The sequence below is a fragment of the Nicotiana attenuata genome, unplaced genomic scaffold, assembly GCF_001879085.1.
Source record: "Nicotiana attenuata strain UT unplaced genomic scaffold, NIATTr2, whole genome shotgun sequence".
Classification (NCBI taxonomy): domain Eukaryota; kingdom Viridiplantae; phylum Streptophyta; class Magnoliopsida; order Solanales; family Solanaceae; genus Nicotiana; species Nicotiana attenuata.
The window spans coordinates 9,778-19,974 of record NW_017676636.1 but is presented as its reverse complement, the minus strand read 5'-3'; the positions used below and the strand labels follow the sequence as shown (position 1 = coordinate 19,974).

Here is a 10,197-nt window from a genome sequence, read left to right as displayed (position 1 = left end):
CTAGTTGTATGAGGCTTCTTTTTGTCTCACAAAATTGTAGACCCCAATCTTACACTGCTGGGTCCACATAATTCTGGGTCCACAAAACTGTGAGACAAAAAGTTGCCTCATACAACTAGCGTAAGTTGTATGAGACACAAAATAAAAAATTTCGGTTTTTCTGCGTTACTCTCGCTGGCCTTCAGTTTTTATTTTTGTTGGAGCTTGGTCAAGCACTCCCTGGAGTTCAGGGTCATTTCTTCAATTGGAACAGAATTATGTGTATGTTTCCTTTATGTTTCAATTTATAGTTTTGAAGTTTCGTGCCTGAAAAATTCTTTCCGTTGTACAATCTGAAGGGGATTTTTGTTGTATTTCAACTTCACTTTTCACTATATATTGCAATGATTACATACTTTGTTGTGACTATAGTTTTGGAGGCTACTGCTAAAACAAATGCTAATAGGGAACAAGTGGGAGGTAAAATGAAGAAAAACCCGAGCATTACTTCTATATTTGAAGAAACTAACAACATAGCTAAATAATAGTAGTTCAACTTAACAACATGATTATGTGACAAAAAATCTCTTACCTCTCTAAAATTTGGTCTTGGTATAATGCAAGGAACTCAGATTTGTCACATTATTATGTAAGTTAGATTTTGGTTGAGGACTTCACCACACTTGGCCTTATCCATTAACATGGACCATGAAGATTGCCACCTTATATTAATATTATAAAGGCTGGTTATAACATAGATGAGTACTGCACCTCCAAATGATCAATGATTTCAGCAACTACGCTTGTGAAAACTTCTGTATTGATAATTATTTACATTCTTACTGAGGCCTACAGATGCATGTGAGAAAAGAAGTCTGATCACAATGATCCGATTACAACATGTCAGCTTAAAAGTTTAAAAATTAAGATTTAGGATGGAAGTTGCAAATTGAGTACTTTTGCCTATGTAGCAGTATCAAATAGCATGTGAACCAAATCTTAAAAGATATTCACGTGCGATTAGTTCTGACCACAACTTTCTGTTATCTCTTCTTGTTTCATTGTTTCTTTTTTCCTTTTTTCCATTTTTACATGAGGGTAGGGGGTCTGGATTGGACTATACGCATTTTGTGAGGATTTCCTAATATTTCATTGGTAAGAAGGTGAGAACTTATCTTTATCTTTATTTTGCCAGCTCGAGTTCACCATCTAATATAGCAATTAGCAAGTCCTACTTTGTATTGAAGCTTGAACATTAATTATTTTTTCATGTCGTGATACGTGAAAGCTAGAAGAGAATAAGGTTCATTATGCTGCAGATGAGTAGGCCAGATTACAACGATGGAGTTTGGTCTACACGCTGTTCTTGTTCGGGATTTGATTAAAAAAAGGTATATTTGCTAATTATATCCCCCTCTCCTTTTTCATGAGAATACCTGTATGAATGTGAGAGTTAATTGGTGACTATTAATTTTGTTATCAAAGAGCAGATTGTTGGATTATTTTCATTCCCTAACATTCAATGTTTGAGAATAGTAGCCCGTAGAATTATAGAAGGCATTACTTGGGGCGAACTGTTTCCATATATGAGAACAAACTTTGTAATTGGTATATTGCATGTAGCCATGTAAAGGTTTGGATACATAGCATGTGCTGCCATCATCCTCTTTTAATTGACTAATACTAATATAATTCGCCCAAACTGATCAGAGATAATTTTTTTTAGCTTTCCTAGGTGCTCTGATGATCAATATCCACTTTAAGCTAAAAAGGTACAATAATATTAGTCGTGCTTAGTATCTTGATTACTGCAGGAATGTGATCATGCAGAGCTTATATTTAGATTTATAACATACCCCTTATTTTGACTGATTGGTACGTAACTACTGCTAACTTTTGCTATTTCTTGGCCTTTCTTCGGAGCTCCCCCAGGCCCCAGATAGATAATGGACTTTACTTGGCTATTAAAGCTTTTAACTCTTCTTGTTGGTAACCAGGCGGGATAATTGCTTTTGCAGCAGACATGTGGATTCCCTTAACATTCTACAAAACTGCAGATTTCCTAAAGTTTTGTACTATATTCTTTCACGGCACAGCCAGTCCAATGACGTTAAGAAGCTTAAATAATTTCATAAATTTACTTGGCATATATTCTCTTCTCCTTCTTTTCAAAATGATCTCATTCCAGTTTCAGAAGGATGTATAATGAGTTCTGTTGGATATAAGGTTGGGTCGTGGGTCGCCCATGTGGACTGACCCGACCCATTTTAAAAAGAGATAAAACCTAAGGAGGTTACACGTAGGTTTTATTACTCCTAAAATTACCGCACGTTTTCTTTTGAGAGACGTGAGAACGTGGAGTGGTGGTTTTCATCGGTAGTTCTCCCCATCTCCTCTTCTCTATATACTTCTCTTCAGTACAGAGATTCTGCAGGGCAAAAAAAAATTGAAAAGGGAAGAACACAGTGAACTTTAGGCATTTAGTTTGTGAACAAAAAACTCTGTTTCCTGTAGATTCAGAATACGATTTGGGGCAATTCTTTTGGTGGTAAGTTCAACAGTTTCCGCTGCATCAATAAGGTACACACTCGTTGTTCTCTCCCCTCGGTTTAATCTAACAATGGCATCAGAGCCACCGTTGTTTCTCTGCTAAAGTAGTACTGTTTGCAGCAACATATGTGAAATATGATATGTTTATATCCTTCCTCTATAAACTTTAATGGATTTGCTGTCCAGTAATAATGTTTTGTAATTTGTTGGTGTTTTATTTGACCGAGTGATATTTTTTTTTAGTTTCAAACACTACTGCTTCAAAGTGTTTGCAAATTTCTCTTTAGAAGCTTCAGATCTGGCCAACTTTCTGACAAAGGACAGGCATATAGGATTCAATTGCAATGCACAAGATCTTTTAAAATCAGTGCTTGCTGAGAAACAAGAATTATGTTTTTCTGTTGTCTCATTGCTTCACGTACTCAAAATTTTTTTTTTTTACAATCCCACGTAATGAGTATTTGAATCCTTTGTAAAATTGAGTTGATATATTTTTTTGAAGAACAGTAGTTGTGCCTATATTTATTCTTTTGGCATTATAAGAAAGAAATCTATTCAAGAAATAAGAATTCATAAAGATTGGTTATTCTCTCCAAGAGCTATGTGCCTGGAGGTTCTTTTATTGTCAGAGCACATATACCAATGTCAAATTTGTTTTCTTGCCTCTGGTTCAATGAAGTTGACCAATTTACTTCACGTGACCAACTAAGATTAGCATATACATTCCTAAAACTGAAGAGAATGAATCCAGACAAACCATTCCATTTAAATATGTTTAAGGACTATGAGCGTAGGTCACTGGTACAATCTTAAACACTTGTACAATCTTGACCAGATACACTTTCTGTATATTGGATATTGTATTTTCTTAAAAAAAAATCTTGTTCAAAGTTGGAAAACACAGAAGCAAAATAAGGTTATTTCCATATTTGTTTTATAATTAATATATATTTGTTGACAGTAGATAACTCTTGTTTTATTAAATAGAAATTTTTGGTTAGTCTTAATCCCTTAGATTAATATCCTTCTACAAGTAATTGTGATATGTGTTGTCACATTGAATGGTTGTAGCTGTTCTAAGTGTTTCCTTGGTCCTATTTCAGATATGGCTGAAGAAGGACATGTTCGAATTACTCCTAGTGGGAGTTCTCGAAGTCAAGGAAGAGGACAACATAGAAGGGTACGTCGCCGCAGGACTTATTTCTATAATGATTCAGACTCGCAGCCTGAAGTCATCAGGAATGTCCCAAGGGCGAGACAAAATAAGTTAAGGGATCGAAGGGCTGAACGAAGGGAAAGAGAAAAGAAATTTAGGGAGTTTAAGAAATTTAAAATGGGCCCTGATATTTCCGTTCCTGAACATGTACACCTCTTTAAGATAAAAAGAGTTGAATTGGCTAATTACATAGAAATTACTGATTGGGAAGCATTAGCTATTTTAGCGGACTCTCTTCGAGAGCCTTGGGGTGAAATTTTAACTGAGATTTATCATGATGTTTGGCCTAGTGCACGTTTTAGTGTATATGAGCAAGAGTTATTATGTGTTTTATTTTAATGAAATTTATATTATGTTTTTTGTCTCACTAGTTACATACATTGTTTATTATATCCTTTTGTAATGGATTGAGACTTAAAATATGTACACACTAAGGAGGGATCTTAATATTAATTAAAAATATTTAGATATAGATGATAAATGGAAACGTAGTGACCGTTCGATTCTATACTAAATGTAGAATTAATATTATAATTAATTTTCTTGAGTGTGTAATCACATGCATAAATTAACTGAAGTATATATTGATGAGTTAAACTTGTAATATTGTCTCTAATAACAGACATGGCATAAAAAGTATCATTGCTGACTTGAACAAGGGTGACAAACTGAATGGTGAAAATTACGATATTTGGAGTCGTAAGATGTGATATGTACTCGAAGAGCAAGATGCTCTTGAAAGTATTAACCATGTTATGAGTCACCCAGAGGAGGGTAACACTGCCCAACACAGGAGGGATCTGGAAACTTACAATGTTTGGAAAAAGAAAGATTCCACTGCACGTGGAATTATTGTAAGTTCAGTTGTTGATGATCTCATCCACGAATGTGAGCAATATCCTACTGCTCAAGCCATGTGGGCACATTTAGGAGAGGCATATGGGGGTACGAATGTGACTCGCCTTCGACAGCTGACAATCAAGTTTGACACGTACAAAAAGCGTTATGATCACGGTGTCAAGCAACATCTAAGGGTGATGTTAAATATGATTGCTCAACTCAAAAGTGTTGGCCATGTTCTCTCTGATGAGCAGCAGGTTCAGGCTATGATTCAGTCTCTTCCCAATAATTGGAAACATTTGAAGGTTAACTTGACCCACAATGATAGCATCAAAACTTTTGTTGATGTTGCCCGTCATGTGGAGCTTGAAGACGAGCGGCTTGGTGCTGCTAAAGATGTACCTAATGCCTTTGTGGCAGAATCAAGTGGTACAAAGAGATCATGCTTCAAGCGCAAGAGAAACTGGAAAAATGACGGAAAGGGTAAGGAGATCGGAGAAGGACCCTCCAAGAAAAGAAACAAGCCAAATTCCAAGAAAGGAAAACGGTTCTACAAGAAGAAAGACAAGAGCAAGATGAAGTGTTACAGTTGCCAAGTCCCAGGGCATTTTGCTCGTGAGTGCACTGAGCCGAAAAAGGTAGCATTTCAAAGCGCATCTATTAGTGCTATATATGTTTCTAGCACTGTTTTACAAACTGAATCTTATCCTATGTGGATTGTAGACTCAGGGGCCACCGACCATGTGAGCCGCGATAGAGAAGCGTTTATAGAGTTTCGTCGAGTTCCACCTGGATCAAAGCATGTATATGTGGGAAATAATGCTAAGCATGAAGTCAAAGGGATAGGCACTTGCAGAATGGACATGCGTGGTGGCTGATCTTTGATGTTGCATGACGTCCTATATGTTCCAGAGATTCAACGAAACATAGTATCTGTGTCTGTTCTTCTAGATTTAGATTTCAATTTGAACTTTAGTCGCAGTGGTCTTAGAATTACTCAAGACAATGTTTTTTATGGTTTTGGACATCGTTATGATGGTTTTATTATGTTAGATTGTAATCCTTCTACGCATAACTATTATGTTGACCGTTGTGTTATGGCATGTTATTCTAGTAACAATGATGTTGATGTTATTACATGGCATGCAAGATTAGGTCATATAGGGCAGGATCGAATGAATAGATTGGCTAAGGAAGGACATCTAGGTCCTTTCTCTAAAATTGAAATGCCAACTTGTGAAAATTGTCTTGCCGGAAAGATTACACGTAAACCATTTGGAAAGGTTAAGAGAGCTCATTTTCCATTGCAATTAATCCATTCTGATATCTGTGGTCCAATGAATGTGAGGGCTAGGTCTGGTGCTTTATATTTCATTACGTTCATTGATGATTTCACACGCTTTGGTTATGTCTATCTGATCTCTCATAAATCTGAAGCACTTGAATGCTTTAAGAAATATGTGAATGAAGTTGAGAATCAATTAGACAAAAGGATTAAGACCTTAAGAACTGATAGAGGGCGTGAATATCTTTCAAAAGAATTTTAAGGATTGTGCAATGAAAAGGGAATCACCAGACAGTTAACTATTCCATACACACCTCAACAAAATGGTGTAGAAGAAAGGAGGAATAGAACACTACTGGACATGATAAGGTCCATGATGGCGCAGGCAAATTTACCTATCTCCTTTTGGGGAGATGCGTTATTGACTGCAACTTATATATTGAACAAAGTTCCTTCTAAATCAGTTTCTTCCACTCCTTATGAGCTATGGACTGGTCATAAACCAAACTTAAAAGATTTACGACCTTGGGGTTGTGCTGCATTCGTAAAAGATTCTTTTAGCAAGTTTGGTAAATTAGGTCCAAAAGGCAAGAAATGTATCTTTATAAGATATTCAGAACACTCCAAAGGGTATGTGTTCATTGGTGAATTAGAGGATGGAAGTGTTACTGAGATTGAATCGCGAGATATCACTTTTTTGGAAAATGATTTTCCAAAGAAGGGCGAAGTAAAGAATGGAGAGCCTCTTTATGAAATGTTGAACTTAGATAGTCAGCAAGTGTCTTCTGACACAGTTGATAATCAAATTGATCAAGATCTTATTCTTGATCCGAATGGGAGTGGGAGTGGGAACTCTCAATCCCGAAATCCTTCTGACGAACTTGAATTTCAATTACGAAAGAGTGCTAGGAAAAATATACCCAAACGTACTTATGAAATTGAAGATTATATTTTCTTGGTATCTCCCACAGAAATGGATGAGCCAAAGTCTGCGACTGCGGCTTTATCGAGCCCTGGAAAAGATGAGTGGATGAAAGCAATGAAAGAAGAATTAGAGTCCATGAAAACCAACAAAGTCTGGGATCTAGTTGATCTTCCGCCTGGGCGTAGAGCCATTGGGAACAAATGGGTTCTCAAAGTTAAACACAAAGCGGATGGGTCAATAGAAAGATACAAGGCACGATTGGTGGTAAAAGGCTTTACTCAAGAAGCTGGAATAGATTATGAGGAAACATTTTCACCAGTTGTGAAGTTTACCTCAATTCGCTTACTTTTGGCTATTGTTGCACGTTTGGATTTGGAATTACATCAAATGGACGTGAAGAAAGCTTTTCTCAATGGAGAACTGAACGAAGAAATCTACATGGAACAGCCTGTAGGCTTCATCGTTAAAGGCCAAGAAAAGAAGGTCTGTAAATTGAAAAGATCTATTTATGGTCTGAAGCAATCTTCAAGGCAATGGTATTTGATATTTTCACAAGGAAATGATCTCATATGATTTCACCATGATCGATGAAGACCATTGCATTTATGTGAAGAAGTCTAATGGGATGTTTGTAATTCTTTCTCTTTATGTGGACGATATTTTATTACATGTTATGACTCTAGGTTTGCGAAGGACATGAACATATTTATGTATTGTAAAATGACTTTAGTATTATAATATGCTCATCAATATTTGACTCTTGAATTTGTGCTTATATCTTGTATGCATGTGATTAATATTTTGTTGATAAAGTGTGTCGAACAAGTTGCGAGATTGGCTCTCTCACACGAGCAATAGCCTCTTACGTTAAGAATCGTGAAGAGATGAGACCTTATAGAACCTTGGATAATGTGAGGTTATATTTACTTGTAAAGGTTGATCTTGATAAGTAATGAGACTATGAATTTCAATATTCGATTATGACTTGTTTTGTAAGCCAGATGCAAGTTTCTCTAAGAAGATGGTTTGAGGATTATTGAAGTCAGAAACTCGGGTTAGACATTTGGAGGTGTCTAGACTAAGATCTGTACGGTGTTGAATNATAGTGGAAATGATTTATACTTGAGAGGGTATACAGATGTTGATTGGGCTGGTGATCGGAATGATAGAAAATCAACATCCGGTTATGCCTTCTTACTTAATGGTGGTGCTATATCATGGAAAAGTAAGAAACAAACCTGTACAACCCTTTCAACAATGGAAGCTGAGTTCGTAGTTTGTGCGTCTGCAGTACAAGAAGCTATTTGGTTGAAGAGGTTCTTTGAGCATTTGGATATTGCAAAGAACTCTCAGGGTGCCATGACTCTATATTGTGATAGTCAAGCGGCTATTGCATATACAAAAGATCCAAAGTATCACAGCAAGACCAAACATATTGACATGAAGTATAACTTTGTAAGAGACATGGTAGCAAGTGGAGAGATAAATTTACAGTACATTCCTACGCGAAGCATGATAGCTGATCCTTTTACAAAGGCGATATCTAGAGACCTGTTTGGGAAACATGTTATGGCTCTAGGTTTGCGAAGGACATGAACATTTTTATGTATTGTAAAATGACTTTAGTATTATAATATGCTCATCAATATTTGACTCTTGAATTTGTGCTTATATCTCGTATGCATGTGATGAATATTTTATTGATAAAGTGTGTCGAACAAGTCGCTAGATTGGCTCTCTCACACGAGCGATCGCCTCTTAAGTTAAGAAACGTGAAGAGATAAGACCTTATAGAACCTTGGATAATGTGAGGTTATATTTACTTGTAAAGGTCGATCTTGATAACTAATCAGACTTATGAATTTTAATATTCGATTATGACTTGTTTTGTAAGCCAGATGCAAGTTTCTCTAAGAAGATGGTTTGAGGATTATTGAAGTGAGAAACTCGGGTTAGACATTTGGAGGTGTCTAGACCAAGATCTGTACGGTGTTGAATGATTAAAAGAATAAGACACACGCGCCAATATAAGGTGAGAACACCGTAACATGTGTTTCATACCACGTGTGCTATCGACCAATGGGATAATGGAAGAATGAATCCCTTCTTCTTCATTGTGTGAGATCCCAAAGACGTTACATTAACTTTTATTGGAATACCCTTTGACCTTTTACTGTTTCTTGAAGTGTCAATCAGTGTTGCTACTTTAGCATGTTAATAATGGCCATGAGTGATTCGGCAATGCAGTGCATGTCTAGGAAAGCAGTTGATTTGGAATGAAAAGATTCGAGTAGAAAGGGAAGACAAATAAATAAATAAATTTTTTTTGCAATTTAACTTGTATTCATAGGTCGACCATTACACTTACCATGAGGGTATCAAATGTAATTATGAATATAAAATTAAACATCAACTCGAGTTCACCTCTTTCGAGGATGAGGGATTAAATAACTAGCTACTGGAGTAGCAGGTGATGTCTGGGGTATTGCGAGTAACAAGATCCTCATGTTAGTAGTAAATCCCTTCCGCATGTGATCGAATTTCTACATAGAGCTGTTAAACAACCTTAAAGGGATTAAGAATATTATGGCTCTTAATGCTCGCAGGTCGCACGAACTATTTGCCGGTATGAATTATGTGTATTGCTTTCACGGTAGTTACTAGTTTGGATCTAGTCCACCTGTGCGAAGTGGGAGATGTTGGATATAAGGTTTGGGTCGTGGGTCGTGGATCGCCCATTTGGACTGACCCGACCCGTTTTAAAAAGAGATAAAACCTAAGGAGGTTATACGTAGGTTTTATTACTCCTAAAACTACCGCACGTTTTCTTTTGAGAGACATGAGAACGTGGAGTGGTGGTTTTCATCGGTAGTTCTCCCCATCTCCTCTTCTCTATATACTTCTCTTCAGTACAGAGATTCTGCAGGGCAAAAAATAATTGAAAAGGGAAGAACACAGTGAACTTTAGGCATTTAGTTTGTGAACAAAAAACTCTGTTTTCTGGAGATTCAGAATACGATTTGGGGCAATTCTTTTGGTGGTGAGTTCAACTGTTTCCGCTGCATCATAAGTGGGTTATCATGTTGGCTCAAAAAATGACGTTTGCTTGGATGCGGATTCAAGGTGGTCCCTGACTCTTGTCTACTAGAAACATGTGTTCTTTTTCTTTGAAATTATATGGTAACGAAAAAGAGATGAAGGAAATCAAACTTATGCTAAACCAGATTCCTCAAACCTATCATTTTAGTTCACAGAACAGAAAAGGGTTGCTCCTCCCCTACTTTCCCTCTTAAGCCAAGCAAAGAACGAAGACAAACCAACTATCTTGTGTATATAGTGCATTCATAGATTGCTATAGATTATCTTGTACTATTCTATTAAGGTTCTTAGAATATATATATA

General features: G+C 36.6%; 1 long non-coding RNA gene across 1 annotated transcript; it reads left to right on the top strand.

The window, feature by feature from the left end:
* The first annotated feature begins 253 nt into the window (after positions 1–253).
* LOC109221142 lies at positions 254–4,089 on the top strand. Its single transcript, XR_002067204.1, has 2 exons — positions 254–1,370; positions 3,633–4,089. It is a non-coding gene; the product is annotated as an uncharacterized LOC109221142 (long non-coding RNA).
* Positions 4,090–10,197: the final 6,108 nt, after the last annotated feature.